This window comes from Apus apus, chromosome 6 (assembly GCF_020740795.1).
Source record: "Apus apus isolate bApuApu2 chromosome 6, bApuApu2.pri.cur, whole genome shotgun sequence".
Classification (NCBI taxonomy): Eukaryota; Metazoa; Chordata; class Aves; order Apodiformes; family Apodidae; genus Apus; species Apus apus.
Genome location: NC_067287.1, coordinates 14,998,907 through 15,017,462, shown reverse-complemented (window position 1 = coordinate 15,017,462; position 18,556 = coordinate 14,998,907).

The following is an 18,556-nucleotide window of genomic DNA, read 5'->3' as shown; positions in this document are numbered from 1 at the left end:
GGTTGTGAGATATTTGGCTGTTGTCCAAGGACTAACAGATTTACCTCCTGTATCCCTCTCAGGATGGCTGTTCCCAATCCTCCCACCTATATTCTGCTTGCTAAGAAAAGAATATCTTTTTGAAAAGAAACCTATTAATTAAAATGAGCATATGGAAAGGCCAGTTATAAGTGTTAGCTTTAAACAGATTTGAAGGAGCCGACCATGATGATGTTCTTGCCATGAACAGTGATTTAAAGATTTCCTGGCAGTATTGGGATATGGCACATATGAAATCAGCAAGTGCTTCTGGTTTGTGTGGAGGACACACTGATGGATTAAGAAGCTCATTAGCAATATTTGCTGAATTCATATTTATTCCCAGAATCAATACTTGTAATATACTAATTAAATAATCTGTTTAGGACAGCCCCATGCTGTAGCAGGAGTCCATCCCCACCATGACACATGCAATACAGCGTTTAGCTCCCATTATTATTAATGAACACTGCAGGCTTAATTCCTGATGTGAGTCTCTGAACAGGCAGGCACAGCCTCATCCATCTGCTGAATGTTTTAAGCAGTGCCTTTTCCAGGATGCTTTAACCCTTCCAGCACCTTTGCTTTGAGGTCATGAATGGACTTCAGCAGCTGCTCCAAATCCACCTAAGAGCTCCTCACTATTCTGGTGGACTTTGGAAGAAGGTCCAGGGCCCTTTGCAAGGAAACCAAAGGGATATACCTATGGAACTGTACAGAAGAGTGAGAGCATCCAGATCTCCCTGTGTTCCTGGAGGCTGAGTCATTTCAAGAGGAAAGTACTACTTCTGGCTATTAGTTGTTTTGTCCTTGAATTAATTATTTTAGTGATTCTCTATTCTCAGCATTCTGTTGTATCATGAAACATTTTATGACTTTAATTTCTTTAATTGTGCTAGGGAACAATTTCCTGCTCTAGAGTTTGGCTGCTGGGCTCAGTCTTTCCTTGAGAAACCCTCACTGTTTGGAGAAGACATGCTTCAGGATATGCAAGTTCCAGCTTCCAGCTGCATCTTCCCCTGCAAAACCTGGATTTCTGTAGCTCTTCTGCCAAACCCTGACCAGCTGCCACAAGGAACAGGTACAGCTTGTAGAGGTTATTAATAAATGAATTCCAATTGCTCCCTTGCTTAAATCCAGGAAAGGGAGTCAAGTTCTCCGCTCTAACGGGCGGAGATTGGGTGTGAATGGAAATACCTGTTGAACTGGTGCTTCCTTCTCCCACTGCAATTCCTGACTCCCTTTTTGCCTTTGTCAAAGGGGCTGGGATGTGTGTGGGAGAATCTCTCCTTTAGAGTTTCACATTTCACAGAAGCTAAGCTAGAAAGGATATAAGTACTGGGAGTTTTGTTTTGGCTTGTGCAGTGCCTTTGTATGGGGGTGTTGCTGTGTATTTGTGTGTGTGTACAACTGTGGTTGCAGTGTGTGCAATGCCAAACACAATTGGCCACAAAACCTATTGCTTGTGTTAAACCCAAAATCTACTCTTCCCTGAGGAATTTGATAGCTATCTCTGATCAACCTGTGTGACTGTCTCTCCTGAGGCCAGCCACGGAGCTGTGGGCTGCTGGCCATATTCTCTCCTGGGCTTACTGGGATTTCTGTAAAGTTCACCCTGAAGATGCCATTTCATTATGATGAAGTCGTACAAGGCAACAATTGTATTTTAGGCATTTATTTACCTTGTTTTCACTGGTTATTTTTTCTAATTCTATTCTAAGCTCCCTCTCTCTCCCCTTTCAGGTAATTCTTAATATTAAAAAATCCCTAAACAACCCTGCCTGATGCAATTTGAGGCAAGACAGGCACATTTTATTAGGGACTGCAAAACACTTAGCTGCATGAGGGTTTTCATGTGTAATCAGATGCAGCAATTGGCTTGATTGCAATTGCTTCTGGGTCTGTTGTGCACAAGCACCTGATTAGATTTTAATGTGCTGCCAATTCTGGAGTAGCTTTCAGCCTTGCCACATGAATGGGCCTGCGGGAAATCATGGGCCTTGTCCTGAGTGCTGCAACCAGGAGAAGGGAGAGATGGGACAGGCAAAAGAGCTAGTAAGGACTTGCTCTCTAAAGCAACTTTTGCTTAGGTGGGGAAAAAAATGATGTATTTCTACCTTCTCAACACTGGGAAGTGCTTTCTATGTCTTCCTTCATTTTCCTGGTGGCATTGGAAAACTTTATGGCAACCATATACTCCGTGGCTGCAGGGCTCTATGCACTGTTGTGTAGCACCCATGTCTTGAGAATGTGGATGGACATTGCTAGAAAGGGTGGGATACTTTTCCTGGCCCTCTCCCTTCATGAGAGTGGGGAGCAGGCAGCAGTGGCCACATGGATGGAGGAGAAGATGGCAAGGGTGGCAGCAGCAGGCAAGGCTGGTAATGCCGAGTACTGAGCAACATCTAATAGTTCTGCGTCTTTGCATTGCAGTACCACCTATAGGTACTATAGGCACTCACTTATATAGCCTCATAGAGAGGGCTGTGCTGTCTATTCTGTCTATTTAGAGTCCTAAAATGCAGAGGATGTTGCACATCTCTTCCTCTTCTTGCTCACAATAAGCCTCTTGTCAGTCTTAGCAGATCTGGAACTTTCCAGCTCAGTTAAGGGAGGTGAGCACCAGAGAGGGTGCTGTGTTATTTCCAGTCCTGATGGAGCCAGGTGCTACTGCAGTTGTGCTGTGCAAATGCCCAGGAACGGAAACTGTGGCAGGTTCTCGCACCAGGCTGTTCTGGGGACTCCTGGACACAGGCTACAGTCATTTCAACTAAGGATTGGCAGACCATTTTGACAAGATGTTTTTCAACAGTGGGGAAAATGAAGTTTTTTTGGATGCTTTTTCTCTGGAAAACCTCACTTCTGAAATATCAGACTGATGAATAGTGACATCTTTGATCTAAACAAATGCTGATGTTCTTGGCATTTTTGAAATGTCAGTGCAAAGCTAAAATCTTCTTATTTGACACTTCTCTGATAAAAAGAAAATTCTCAAGTCTAAACAAAGTTTTCCTGTGAAAAATATCACCCACAATTAGAAGAAAAAAACCGAACTCTTCTCTTTCCACAAGGAAGTTGTTTTATCAAAAGGATTCAACCCACTGTAGGGTGGTACCTTAAAGTTTCTTCGCATCAGCCGCCAGGCCAAGTGGTTTTTGGGGGAGCACAGCTTCAACATCAGGCTTCTTGTTGCCCTGGTGGAGATACCTTAAGTCCAGAATTCACAGGTGAAATGCTCTGAAAATCACCAGCTTTCTGGCTGTTTCAAGTTGGGTGTTCAGAAATGCCCTGTGGCTCTGTAAACTCTTCATGATTTCCAGCAGCTCACTCCCACTCTGGGAATTCATATATGCCCCTGACAGTGAAACTGATGAGAATTTGCCTGAAGAACGTTTGCAGAATTGGACACTATTTTTTTTTTTCATCATGTATAATGAAGTGCTTATTTACCTTATTTTTTTTTTCACTTTGCCCAGCTTGGACAATTAAACCCCTGAGTCATTTTGCTTTTATTTCAAATCAGTTGCATTCCTTGGTTCACTGACTTGCCTGGAGTTTTATAATGCTCAGATACCAGAAGGGAAAAATGGCATTAAACCCCCTGAAGATGTTAAAATTCATATGTTTGGATTTACAACACTGTGGGGGCTATCCATTAATTTGAAGAATTTCTTGACTTCTCTGTGTGTGTATGTGTGTTGTTATCAAGAATTTTATCAGCAGTGAGATATGTTAATAGCAATTCACCTCTTGAGAGTAAAGCTGTACAATGCAGCAGAAGGTGAAGGTGGTCTTGGCTGAGGGGATGTTAGTGGAGACCATACAGCCGGGCAGTAGGGACGCTCCTGAAGCTGGGTCAGCAGATGAACCCTAAGGCAGCCCTGGCTGAGATGTGCTGGCAGAACTGTTTGTGGAGAAATTGCTGCCCACATCTAGCACTGGAGGCCTGTCACAGGCAGGTGATATATGCGTCTTATTTTCTTTAACAAAAATAAGTGAGCAAAGTTAAAGCTTTTGTTGGCTGAGAGCACTTTTTGGACTGGATTTAGCACGTGGTGACAAGAAGCATGAGAGAAAGCCTTGTCCTTTCCCTGCTGAGCTGGCTGCACCTGTGGAGACTTTAGTACTCAGTGAGGGCACATATCTTCTTTCTTTCCATGGCTGGGAACACTTTCAGCACCATTTGGGTTTCTTATGTTCAACCAGTAAGATTTGGAGACTTTTAACCTGATAAGAGTATGACAGAAACATGCACATAGATGGATGTCATAAGGATAGATTAGGTGCTATCCTGGCTCAAACCAGGACAGGTGCTCACAGCTTTATAAATCAAAAGCATTTCCAAAGAACTGCAAATTGTTGGCTCCTCAATATTTCTCATGGAGACAAAAAGACCCACTGAAATTCTGCATCTGTAAGTTACTGTACAACACACATGACCCTCCTTTCACAGATGCTTAAGGAATAGCTAAACTGTGAACCTTGGGATGACTGAGGCTACTTTTCAGCTTTGATAACTGTAGATAAAACTCAAAAATAAACCCTTCCCATTAGGAAGAAAAAGGCAATAATACATTCCTCAATCTTTATATATATTATTTTCTCAATATTCCATATATTTGTTGGTTTTGTTTACTCTGTTCCCAAGCCTGCATCTGGCAGTCCTCTTTGAGGTTTGGCCCTTTCTACTCTTCCTACAGAAAGCAAAGGCAGCTGTGATGGGAGTGACAGCCAGCTTTCCATTTCTAAAGAGATCAGGTACTAACATAAATACTGGCGTGCATTAATCTCCGGAGCAACTCTCCCCTAGAGTCACAGTATTGGTTTTGTTTATTTTAGTTTCATCAGTTAAGTATTTAAATAAAAACTCTGAGAGGATGTAGTGTCCTGGGGCCAAATGTTGTACAAAACCTGAACTTGTGTTGAGGATGCAAGGGCAGACAGGCATGGATCAGCAGAGACTGGCAATGACCTCATGAGCCAACACCAAGAGTGTAAATCGGCAGTTCTCATGGCATATCGGAAGCCTTTATATTCATAAGTATTATCTCTTCTCTTATCCTCCTAGGTGACTTTAAGTGTGACACAGATTAGGTGGAGGCTCCATAGGCAGTTCTGTTTTCTCGTGTCTAAAGCTACTGCTGCTGTGAGACATACATGGCCACATCCTCCATCACTGCTGGATTTTGGAGACAGGCTGTGATTAATTTTTCCCTTTTGCATGTTGAGGTCCACTTTTCTGGGGAATTGTAGAGAGGGTCTCAAGTCAGTTTGATTTAGGTAGTAATTTTAAGGTTTTCATTCCAGAGCAAAATGCTGCTGGAAGGTTTGACTTCAAAGCCAAACCAAAACCCTGTGGAAGAAATAACCTTTGCACCACCTAACCACAGGCTTTCATACCATGCCAGGGAGCTCACTCAGTTTACTGGGTGGCACAAGTGTAGCTTCTGTCAGCATCTGCCAGCAAGGGATCTGAAAGGCAGGTCCACTTCCCGTGCACTGCTACTCTCATACCGAAGTGCTTCACTCTTCCCAGGAAGTGCATTCCTTCTGAAAAAGCCACACTTCATCCCCAGGGTGTTGTTAGCCTTTTGACAAATAGCAAAGAGATGAGTCTTGGATGATGGGCTTGGTGTGCTATATCAGGGACAAAGCAAATAACCGGTCCCTGGCTCAGGGGAGTTGATGCACATAGCATCCAAAGCTCATGCAATACAGTCACCCACAGTTACCTGGAGTCATTTGCAGCCCACTGCCTGCCCAGGTTACAAAAGACTGGATGGTTCTTCATTCCTTTGATTTTTTTTGGAGTTTTGGCTCAAAATTCCTGCTGCGAGCATGGCTTTGTAGGTATCTTGGTGAAAGCTGGACTTAAAAATGACTCCTTTCTCAGTGTGAGACCCTTCATTAACTGTAGGGGAAAGGCAGGAATGGTACAGTATTGATGAAGAGCAGGTCTGTCTTTCAGTGATGAGATTGCAATTAGCAGCTTCAACTTTCTGTAGGAAGAAAACTTGGAAACCTGGGATGTTTTCAGGGCTTGTTATGAGAAGGGAACAAGGCAAAAGAGAGGAAGAAAAGGGAGAAGTCCAGGTCACAATTATAACAGAAAAGAACATGAAGTCAGCGCTTCCCATCTCTTTGCTCTACAAGTCTTTTCTGTGTCTGACAGATAGCTGCTTCACAGCAGAAGTGACCCATATTACTTCTTTATTGTTTCAACAAAGGAAGTCACCAATTAAAATGATGTGAGTTTATTTCAGCACTTTGTGCTCTGGGAGTTTCATCGATTGGAAGGGAAGGCACAGAGTTGTCTGCTCTGCTGTGAAGCAATGCAGTCCTTTCAAGTACCTCCTACTTGCCCAGCTTTTGAGAGAAAATGTACTAAATCACAGATATCAGACGTATATAGCAGGGACTCAAGAGATCATCTCATTCATCCCTCCACCTCAGAGGCTGTTTCAAGGAGATGTTTTTCTAAGCAGTTCCTAAAAGCCTTGTGTAAGCATCACACTTTCCTGAGTTAAGTAGTTCCTAATTCTTCGGGTATCTCTCATTTAAATCCCTGTTGCTGTAGCTTAAAAGTTTACATCTACTGTTTTTTCTCTGTCCCTAGTGGAAACAGGAGATGTGATACCATGGGCAGGCAGGCAGGTGCTGGTCGAACAGCCTTCTGTTCAAAGCAGCGGTAATTCCAAAGTCAAAGTGAGGGGTTTCTCTCCCTTGGTGTAAATTGTTGACTTATTTGAATACCGTTACCAGATTTTCTCCCCCCTTCTCTAAGCTGTTTGGCATCAGTTCTTTGTATCTTTTTTCACAGATCACAGGTGCTTGACTCTGTTTATTAGTCATTGCAGTGCTATTAGTCCTTGCTGTGTATCTGATGGATGCTCTCACACCTGCATGCTTGCACCCATGCACAGACACATGCATACACAGCTCCTTTGATGACCAGAGCAATAGGAGCAGAAGCCTTTCCTTGGCAAGATGATTCAGAAAAGGGAACTTAATTCTGCATGCTGGGAGTAACAGACCCAGTTGTGCAATGTGAAGTGCAATGAAACATTAAATAGCAAGATGCTATCTGGCCACTAGCAGCATTTACGTCTCGTGGTATGATGGATGTGACACGGCTATTGGTGTAGCAACAGAGCATATGCTTGGCTTTAACCGTTTCAGCAGTCCCTGCTAAAGGTAAATGTCTCTAAAATCTCCTTTCAGAGTGTAATTACCTACTTGTCTGGCTGGTACTGGTGTGGCTTTGACCATAAGCAGGATTTTAACCTGCTATCTCAGCCAGCTCTTGTTTGTTGGTAATGTGATTTTGAAGAAATGAACTGTGAACAGGAGCTGGTACAGTTTGCAGGATCACCAGCAGGGTAGCACTTTGAATCCTGGCTGTGAGCAACAGGGATCACTTTTATAACGGTGGCACGGCTGAGCAGGTATCTTGATGGACAGGAGAATTGGTCTGTAGTAAGCTGGCCAAATGTAGCTCTGAAAACTCAGAGAGCAAGGAAGCCAAAACACAGTTCCAGTTTATTTAACTCTGAGCTACCTTATCTGTAAGAGCTTTCTTGCCTTAACTTGGGCCTGGACCTGTGTAACAATGCAGCTGCTTCTGAGAAATAACTTTTTAATATTTACATATTTGTAGTGTGAAAGGAATCCAAATATAGATAGAACTCCATTGTGACAAGTGCTGTAGAAACAGAGAGCAGGGAATTTAGTCATCACAAACTAAGACTAAATATAGGACAATAGAAGGATACAGGGGGTCTTAGTACAATGAGGACAGCACTCCTGCAAAGCAGCTAAAACTGTTCAATGTTTGCAGAGTTTTGGGGAGCTGGTAAGGCACAGGAGCATTGTAAGAAGGACCCTAGGAAGGAAGATGAGGTAGCTTGCATAAATTAAGCCAGGTCTGGTAGCTGCTATGTAAGGAGCATATTTGTCACAGTTAAAGATTGGATTTTAGACAAGATCAAGCAGGACTAATTGTACAGTTACTATGCCAATAAAATGTGAGTAGATGTCATGCTTTTAATGGGTAGGTATTTTTACTTTTATCTTACTTGTTATGTTGTTATTAGAACATGTTGATTAAGACAGATATTTTACTTGTAGCCAGTCCTGGATCTCTGAGTATTTCCTGGACAGCTCTGAAAATCAAACTAAGATAAGAAAGTTTATTAACAGTTGGCTTGAATCACTGCAGGGAGTTTCACATGCTGCCACCAGAATGCTCTTAGAGCCCTGCAAACTGAAGGAGGTTGAAAAATCACTAGTGTAGAATGAGTAAGCAGGACAGAGTTGAAGTTCTTGTTTTCATTTTCCCCGGCAGATGTTCAGTTGTTGAGACGTCAGAGCCACCGGATGCTGGAAGAGGCGTTTATGGATGACCTGCTGTTCCATATCGTTGCCTCTGGTGGTGCCACCAAGCTGGGCTGGAGGTGGCAGCAGTTGGTGAGTCTCCGTGGGGTGCTCGGAGTAATGGCTGTCATTGGCTAGACGGGTAGAAGTCACGGTGGTCTTCTGCTCAGTCACCACCTGGTCCCTGTCACATGCCACAGTGATTGATATAAATCAAACCCTGTCAGCAGTGGGGGCCTTGAGAAAACAAATCGGTGTTTTAAAGCACAAGAAAGGAAGTGTCAGAGATGCAGCCCTAACAGTCTGGTGGTGAGCTGGGGGGCTGTCACGCTGCTTGGGCTGAATGCTGAAGGAAGTAGTCAATGAGTAGGAAAATCTCTGGGAGCATAACTGGAAGAGTAAAGTCCAAATCAAAGGTCAGAGCAAGACAGGACACATCTTCCATTATTGTATACAGTGGTGGTGAGCTCTGGGCTGAAATAACTACTAGGGAAAGACATGCAGGCCAGGTGTCACCGAAGAAAGTAGCTTGTAGGGAACAACCATATACAGGCTTCCAGGAGGTAGGAGATCTCTGAGCTCAGAGACCCCAATCACATGTCTCGTTTAGAATTGTTAAGCTTGGACAAGCAGATGTATCAAGTGATATATTCACCCCTTTTTTTGCCGATGGCCTTGAGTTGCTTGTTTACTAAAACTAGCTTCAAAGCATGTCTGCATTGTTAAGGATAGTCTCTTGGAGCTGGTCTTGATGGCAGGAGAGCAGAGAAGCAACAGAATATTGAATAAGTACACCCCTAGGTGAAATCAGGGCAGATAATGGGTTTTGTGCCCAGTATTAAACAGGACATATAGAAATTTTGTCTTCAAATTAAAAATAAAACTGATAAGGAAGCATACTCTGAGTGCATTTTCCAGGACTCTCATTTCTCTGTGTGATATCTGCTACCTGAAAACAGGATGCAAAGATTCTCTCATCCCATTCTTGGAAGAATGTCAGCCAGAGCAGTCAGGAACTCTATTATGGATTGTTCTACAAAAACTAGTAAAAGGGATGGGTGCAGATGATTCAACCACAAGATTTACATTCATTTTTACCCTCTCTGCCAAAAAACCCCCACAAAATAAAGTAGGAAAAATAAGTGATTTCCATCTTTATTATCCTGGATTATTAAAGTTCCCCATTGTAAATCACTTGTGGAGCATTGGTTTTTATGCCAGTCAAGGAAAATTAAGTGCCCTAATCACATATGTTCATCATTACAGGAACTGCAGAGCATTTCCTGAGTTTGTTTGGAGGCTATTCCATTTGTCTGGACTCTTTTGATACTGTTTTGCCTGTGTGTGCAATGAGAAGACTTTTTTTTTTATTAACCAGTTTTTACATTACCCTCAGTGGCCCCGACACACAACTAAATGACCTGTTTAACAAGCATGATAAAATCCTCATTAGGGCCTATTACAGAATTTAGTGGAATCTTCCTGCTTCACTACAGCACAAGCCTAATCTAATTAACTCCACCACTTAATTCTCTCCCTCCTTTTTCTTGCTGTTTATTGGGCTTTTTGTGGAAAACAGATCCAAGGAGCACAATTAATGTAATTTATCCTGGAAAATCCCCAAACATTAGCAAGCTACAAATGTAATTGGAAAAAGGCCTCACAGAGTTCATAGTAGGCAATTATTCCAGAACTACAGCACTGCATATTATCATGTTACTTCTTATTATGCTTTCCAAGATGAGCAAGGTGGTAATTCTAACCACGTGCATTGAAAGACATAATTAAGGGTCAATTTTGTGTTTGAAAAGATTTCATACTTAACTGAGAAAAAATGTGTACCTCCAAGAATAGAAGTGTTTTGCTAGGATGTGCAATATGGAAAGAAACTGAAGGCTGTGTTCTTGAAGTCAGTGGTATAAATGTAGAACAGCTTCCCGTGACAAAGTCTAGTACAGTGCCTTGCAGCCAGATTGATCAGTTTGGGAAACTGTAGCTCCCCTAGTACTGGTTTGAGGAAACCAGTCACCAGAAGATGGAATTCAGTCACAAGAGGCAGCTCGTCCCCCCCTCTGCCCCACCCACCGAGCTGGCTGGGGAGCCCACCCTCACCTCCCTCCCCGCACAGTGAGTGAGTGTGTCCCCCCCCCCTCCCCCCCTCAGTGATTCCCCTCCTCCAGAACTGAAAAAACACTTGAGCCGAGAAGGACTTGGGGGAGAGGAGCTGTACTGTAGGGGAAAGCTGTCCTAAGGAAAGAGCTGTGCCTGTCGTTAATGAGGAAAAATGGAATAAGGTGCCTAAGCACAAGTTTCCCTGCAAACTCTGATTGGAAGGCAGGCTCAAGCCCTGTACTCTGGGAGGAACGTGGCAGAGTACTTCCTGAAGGCATGCAGAGGGTTCAAAGTGGCCAGTGGACTTGGATTCTGAGAAACCACAGAGCTACAGCATCTTTGGCTGTTGGCTCCAGGGTCTTCTAAAGCTGTCAAATCAGACTCCAGTGGCAAGAAATCCACTGTCTGAAAAATCCAAGTCCATTGGCCAAGTTCTCCCCTTCTGATGTATTCAGCGAATGTTCCACCATGTTCCTCCCTGAGTGCATGGCTAGAGCCTGCCCTCTCATCATTGGTTGCAGGGAAACTTCTGCTTGGGCACGTTATTCCCTTCCTTCCTCACCAACCACCAGCACTGATCTCCTTCCCCTGCACAGCTCTTCCCCTACAGCACAGCTCTTCTCCCCCAAGTCCTTCTCTGCTCAGGTGTTCTATCAGTTCTTTAGTAGGGGAATCACTCAGGCCTATGTCTTGTCCCTCTAATGTCTCCTTAGTTCCTTGTGGAGCAGGGGGAGCTTCTCAGCTTCCCAATGGAGCACCTCCTGGCACCCTGCCCCTGCTACCAAAAAAAACAACACTGAAACAAACCCAATCAAAACATTCCACCCCTTGCCCCTGCCTATCACATACGTAAGAATCTTTACCAAAATCTACATTCAGCACTGACCCAGCCCTGATTTAATACCCCAGGAATGTTTGAACTGGACCCCCTTGCTTTCTAAGCTCCTGCTGCAATAGAGGAGCCCAGGTGCGGCTGGATCCAGTCCTGTACATGTCACAACTCAGACTGGGCAGCCCAGGGAGATGAGGAACTGAAGCCCCTTGCTTTCTAGACTTCCTTCAGAGAGGAGCCTAGGTGCAGCTGGGCCCAAAATCCTTCTCTCAGACCTGGTCTTTTCCCAGATAGAGTTAATATTGGATGGCTGAGCTTTTACTCAGTCATATACCACTTGGTCAGATTCAGGTACAGCGACACACAAGGTCCATTTATAACAAATAACACATTTATTACACTAGTATGAGTTAATATTGACCAACATAAAACCACCTGCATATATTAAGTAATGAAAAGGAGATGAGAAGAAAAAAGTGAGAGGAAGGGGGGGCAGGGAGAAAGAGAGGGATAGAGAGAGAAATAAGGAGGACAGGAAATCACCAGTCCTGGATCCAGCAACAATCATCCAGCCAACAGGAAGGGTCTGGGTCCATGGTCAGTGTAGATTAAACTCCCAAAAAGCCCACCATTGCAGCCCCCTATTTTATAGGCCTCTAATCTTGATTTCACAATAAGTACTGTGTGATTGAGCCACGCATGTGTGAGCAGTGGAGTGGACCTCCACTGCCTCCGCCCCTCCATCATTGCCATTACCTCAGTTGTTGTCATTACCTCATCTATGCAGGCCCGAGGCCTATGCAGGCCATCACTGCAGTCTCCATCCTTCCAGGCAGGCCTTTTGGGATGCCTATGAGCAGGGGCTACAATGGGATTTCAATACCATTTCCCAAAGTAGGTCCAGAGGGCTAGTCCTTAACACCACCTCGTGGCTCAAACAGGCTGTACTCTTCATCCATTGTGGTGATTTTTATATAGCGAATATACAGAAAAGATGGGGAAATAGAGCTTAAGAAGCAGTCATCTAAAAATTGAAAAAACAATTATCAATCCACTTAACATAATAATCAACATAACCCACCATTTCAACAATCCAATCCCACCATCCCTTCAGTCCCAGCTCCTTGAGAAGGGTGCTGATCCATGACGTGGGGTTAAGCCCTCCAGGGCCTTACTAGACCTGCTCTTCACTAACAGGGAAGAAACAGTGGGGGATGTGAAGGTCAGAGGCCATCTCAGGCTTAGCGACCATGAAGTTGTTAAAGTCTCGATTCTTAGTGAAACAAAGAGAGAGGTCACCAAAACCTCAACTATGGACTTCTGGAGGGCAGACTTCAGCCTGTTTAGAGCACTGGTTAGAAGAGTCCCTTGGGAGTCAGCTCTGAGAGACAAAGGGGTTCAAGAAGGCTGGATGCTCTTCAAGAAGGAAGTCCTAAAGTATAGATATAATGCTTAGTGACATGATTTAAGCACTGAATGGGTAAAATCAGGTTCTGGTAGGGGGATTTAGGTTATGGTTGGACTTGATGATCTTCAAGCTCACTTCCAACCAGGATGATTCTACAATCCTTAAGGGAGAACTAACGGCCATTTTGAGAATAACATTACCAGGGACAGGGAGGCAAAGTCTATGAAAAGGAGATTGCAAAGCATCCAGAACAGCAAGCTCAGGAAAGCAAATTGGCACTGTGTTCAATATAATTCACAATGGAAAGGAGGATGAAGAGCAAGAAGAAGCAGGGTAATACCATATTTTTTTATTTTTCGATCAAAAAGAGAGTGGAATATGATGAAGCAGAAAAAGAAAAGCCAAATTATTAGGGAAAAAATTTAAAGCAAATTAAAAACAAGGCAATAGTTTGAACTAGAAAGGGACTAAATAGGAGTAGGTAGGATCGCAATTAAAAGGATTGTCAGTGCTAGATACAGGGAAGGTTCCACGATGCATGTTCAGTTGGTGTTTCTTAATATGGTTTTCATACTGTTATTGTTTGTAATGAGTGAGTGACATGCAGGGGCATTGCTGGGACAACCGTGTGGCATTGAAACACGGCTGCACATGGAGGCTTCCTCAGAGCACCAGGAGAGCGGGCAGAGGCAGCAGCAGAGGGAGCAGGCCGTGTGGGCAGGAGCAAGAGGAGGCCTTGGGGAGGGCTCAGCAGGCAAGACAGAGTGGAGGATGGTCTCCACTCTTTCAAAAGCCTCGGTTGAAAGCAGTGTTGGAACCCAGGCTGATCTGCCTCAGAGGCATGCAGCTATCTGGGTGACAGGCTGCATGGAGTGTCCAAGTCTGCCACCCTTACAGGATGACAGTAAAGACAACATCTGTTTGCGCTGCGGTCAGGTAAGTGATTTGCTCAGCCTGGTTGCTGGGCTTAAGCAGGAGGTGGAGAGGTTAAGGACCATACGGGAACGTGAAAGGGAAATAGATTGGTGGAGCTGCACTCTGCCATCCTCAGGGAAAAGGCAGTAGGTGGTAGCTTCACAAGAGGTAAAAGAAACCCAGCCCTCTTGTCACCAGGATATCCTGGTTTGAGCTAGGATTAAGCCAATTTTCCTTTTGCTGTGGTTGTGTGTTTTGTTTTTTTTTTTTCCTTCAATGGGCTTTCTTTTAACTAGCAACACTGTGTTCTTACTGAAGCTGATAAGAGAGGAATGTTTTTGTAACTGCTGAGTCTTCAAGGTCACACCTTCACTCTGCCAGCTCAGACACTATGGGGAGATCTGTGACCCACCCTGTAGGAGCCTGAGTTAGACAGCAAAACTGACCAGAGATATTCCATTCCATGTATCTATGTAAGCTCAGAGGAAGGTCAGAGATCACAGAAGACAACTTCCTTCCTTTTTCTTCTCCCCTTCTCTTCTGTCCATGGCTGGCGTCCCGCAGGACTCCATCCATCCATCACCGTTGACCCTTAGGCTGGAGCTCTCCTGACCCTCGTCACTCTCTGCTTTCTCCAGCAGCAGCTCGGGGATCTCTCGGGACTGTTCCAGCTGAGGGGAGTGTCTGACCTGAGTCAAACGGTGACAACAGTTTATTGGCGCCCAATGTGGGGCTCAAACCCACGACCCTGAGATTAAGAGTCTCATTCATGCTCTACCAACCGTTTGACTCAGGTCCAACAACAATGCTCTCAATCCCCTCCCACCCAGGTAGGAAAGGAGAGAGAGAAAAAGAGAGAGACTTGGCTGGATTGAAAACTAAACTACACAGCTTTAATTAAACACTAATGATATAAGAAAATATATACAATTATATACAGATATGTTCAGGTATGGGCAAAAGCCTCTTGCCTCCCCCCCACCCCCAGCAACTCCCACAGCACTCCCCTGAACTGGAACAGTCCTGAGAAATCTAGTAAGACTAGTAAATCTAGGCAGACTAGTAAGCTAATTCTAACTTGTAAAGAAAATCATGGGGCAAGGAAGTATGACAGTCATAGGTAAAACACCATTACATCAGTTTTAAATTAACCAAGGCTAGCAAAACAAATTTCCATTTAAACTAGGTCTTGAGAATAATTCACCTTAAAAAAATCTGAGAAAGGAAAAAACTGTTGAAAAACTGAATAAGCAAAAGCAAATGCTTAAATACTGTCACCTGGGGAAAAAAAAAAAAGTATGGTAGCCTAAATTCCACTCAGAGTACCTACAAGTCCCAGTTTTCCATCTCAGAATTACACCAAATGTAATACAACTGTAAGTCTTCCCTAAAACATCATGAGAGGATCTCCAGTTCTGATGCCAAAAATACATCCAGGATTCATTCATCCCTAATAGACAACCATTGAATAAATCACCTTTTGTCATTGTTAATACCACTGAATCAGAGGTTTATGTTGCAGTGCCAAGAAAAGCCAAAACACAAAAGTTAACCTGACTTTGATTTGGTTTTACTGCACAAGATACTCTCAGGCATTGTATACCAATTCAGCCATACACTTCTGTTCCCACGCTACTAATGATGAAAGAAAACTTCTGTGGTTTTAGGCAGAGAAAAAGACTCTTACCTGTACTTGCTTCTCTTACCCATACAGCTGCTGCTCTTGAGTCTCCAACACATATCCTCCAGGAACTCTGGTTGGGAAGATGTTACTTCTCCCAGCTCTCTGTTCTCTTTGCCATGTATGGAAGCTTCCCCCCTCCTGAGCAGCTTAATAAGATGTGTTAATCACCTCACCTGCCCTGGCACCTGGGACAAGCCCAATTACTAATAGTAGCTCAGTTTACAAGCAGGCTTGTGAAACTGGTACCAGGGAGGTAAGAAAACAGTTTTGATTAAAAACACAAATAATCTGAGTTGTTGAATAAATTACAGCTCCTTCATGTCTTGGCAACTGGCAAAGAGATCACTGACAAGAAAACCACAAGTAATTCTAAAAGATAAGGAGGGGAGAAAGGTAGAGTGAAGACTATATGTGACTATCTTTTGGAAATTTCTTTCTTATTTTGCAGGTATATATTTTTTAATTCCATGGGAGTTCCATGTGAGGTGATCCTCATTATAATTTTCTCCTTGAATTCCATTACATTTTCCCATTCGACTTAGACTCCCTATGAGAATTTACTTTCTTCAGCATCTCAGAGTTGGATAGGTGTGATCCTGGAGATGCTGATTAGAATATACTATGGTCAGCATTTCTTGTAGTTACTTTTTGCCTTCTAGAAAAAAAAAGGTGAGGAAGATTTTGTGAGATTGAAGACAATACTAACGGAAATTATAAAAAGTCAGTATCTACTATTTATATCTATTAATCTCACAAAATATTACTGATGATGTGTTTTTTTTCTGTATGAAAAATGTAAATTGGGCCTTTATTTTCCCAGAAAATAATCCCTTTTATTAATAAACAACCCTAACTTTGAAAAAAGTACACATGCTTGTGGGCACAAACCAGCCTCAAAAAGGGGTGAAGCATAACTACATTAAAAATAATTCCCTTTTCTATTCTTGCCATTTGGCATTCTTTTGAAACATATATAGTGGCCTCTCTTAGAGCCAAATTTGGACTTGATGGACCTGATGAGGTAACTGTTAAGTCCCGTTTCTGCTTCCCTTTGGTGATAATTCTTGCAGCTTATGTTTTGTGGTCACTCAAGGGGAGAGACGTCATAGTCCCGTACAGCAGTGAGGGAATAGCAGGGGCAGTTATGTACATGCTAGTGCAATCGCACCATTTGCAGATGTTTAAAACTTCCCATAGATGAAACCTTTAACTTCTGTTATGGCTTCAAACAAGAGAACAAGAGCCAGTGGAAGGACATGGCAGCTCGGATAGAGAAACTGGTGGTAAAAGTGTGTCATGTAGATGCACACGTGCCTGTGAGTTGAGCCACTGAGGAACATTGACATAACCAACGAGCAGATGAGGCTGCTCAAGTGTTCCAAATAGACTTAGACTGGAAACATAAGGGTCAGCTCTTTCTGGCTCGATGGGCCCATGACACTTCAGGTCATCAGGGCAGAGATGCAACATACAAATGGGCTCGTGACCGAGGGGTGGTCTTAACCATGGACATTATTGCGCAGGTAATCCACGACTGTGAGACGTGCTCTGCAATTAAGCAGGCAAAACGGTTGAAACCTTTGTGGTATGAGGGGAGGTGATCAAAGTACAGGTATGGGGAAGCATGGCAAATTGACTATATCACCATTTTGCTGTGAGATGTGGGAAACTGCCAAAGTGCTAGACAGGAAAAAAATGAGACACCTTGGAGAATAAGATTTATGAAGAAATCTCAACACTGGATGTGAAGATTTTCCCACCAACAGAGATGTGAAAATATCCCCATGCAGTTAATACACTTGAATAAAAAAGAAATTACATTTCTGATTTTAGATGTACATGGCAGTGTCCAGATATGCAGATGAAGGAGTTATGCAGAAATCAAAGAAAATTCGAGGTTACCTAGAATATACCTTCAGAGGAAGCAGTAGCAGAGAGAATAGATGGACTGTACCAGCAAATAACTCACAGGAGTGGACCTGCTGATTTTCTGCCAGGAAACTTTTATTAGGGAAAGAAAGAAATTCAGTGAATCAAGTGCCTATAGTCGACTTAAGGACTTGAAGAGGTGGAGGAACCATTATTTCCTTTGATTTGTTAGTGCTTTAACAGTCCCAAACATGGCTTTAAATGTTGACTTTGCGTCTATTTGGAATTTGCCTGCCTTCAGGTTCCTGACAGTTATCTCTGTCTGATGCTACTGCTAGTCAGTACTGAAGACACTGCCCAGACTTTGGCACAGGGAGTGTCACTGTGGAGCCTTTCCGGTACAGATCCATGGATGATGGGCAGGCACACCTGAGTGGGAAATCAACTTCATTCCTGGGTAGACTCAGTGGAACAGAATGACAACTAGGTGAGTTGGAGATCACTGGCTATTGTTTGTCCTCCCTTTGTTATTCTGAGACAGTAGTATCCTTTTTAAAAAAAATTATTTATTTATTTTATTTCCAGGGGGAGTCTTGTTTTTTGACTTAATCAAGTATGATGTGATTTGAGCATTACAGTAATGGATAGATATGGGTGATTGTTTGGAGTGGGGTGTGTATGGGAAGGAAAGTGACTGGGAATGTACCTTATGTTAAAGCTTGAGATGTAAATCACCCTGTTACAGCTGGCTTAGATGTAAGGTCACACTGCCCTAAGTAGAGACTTCCTCTGTTTTCATCAGAAGGAAATAATGCTTGCTTGACACCATCTGTAAATCAATGCAGAGCTGGATGTGGGAATTTAAATATACACAGATGTAATATTTATTAGCAGTAATTACTTACCTTTGTTGGTACAGTTATTTCAACTAGTTTGCTAATTACTTGTGGCATGGTAATTAATTACCTAGTGAACTCCTGGAATACATGTGGAGACACTTCATGCAAAACTCTGGTATTCACTGTTATTCCATGAGCTGTGCTAGGCATTTATTTACAAGTTATCACTGGGTTATGTGTCTCATACTGTCATTACAGCTTGCCAGCTGCATTTCACAGGGCTATCTAGCATTGCAGAGTCTCCAGTAAAGTACCTGGATTCATTAAGTTCTTCTCATTTAAAGAAGAACTGTCCTTGTAGCTGCTCACTAGTTACTGCAGCAAGATTTTTTGAGAACAATTTCCAGGCTTTTTGCACTGCCAAGAGGAGGAAAAATCCCTGTGTGGAAATAGCATCTCAGGGGGTTTTGTTGATGGAATGCTTCAACCTTTCTCTGTTGCATGAA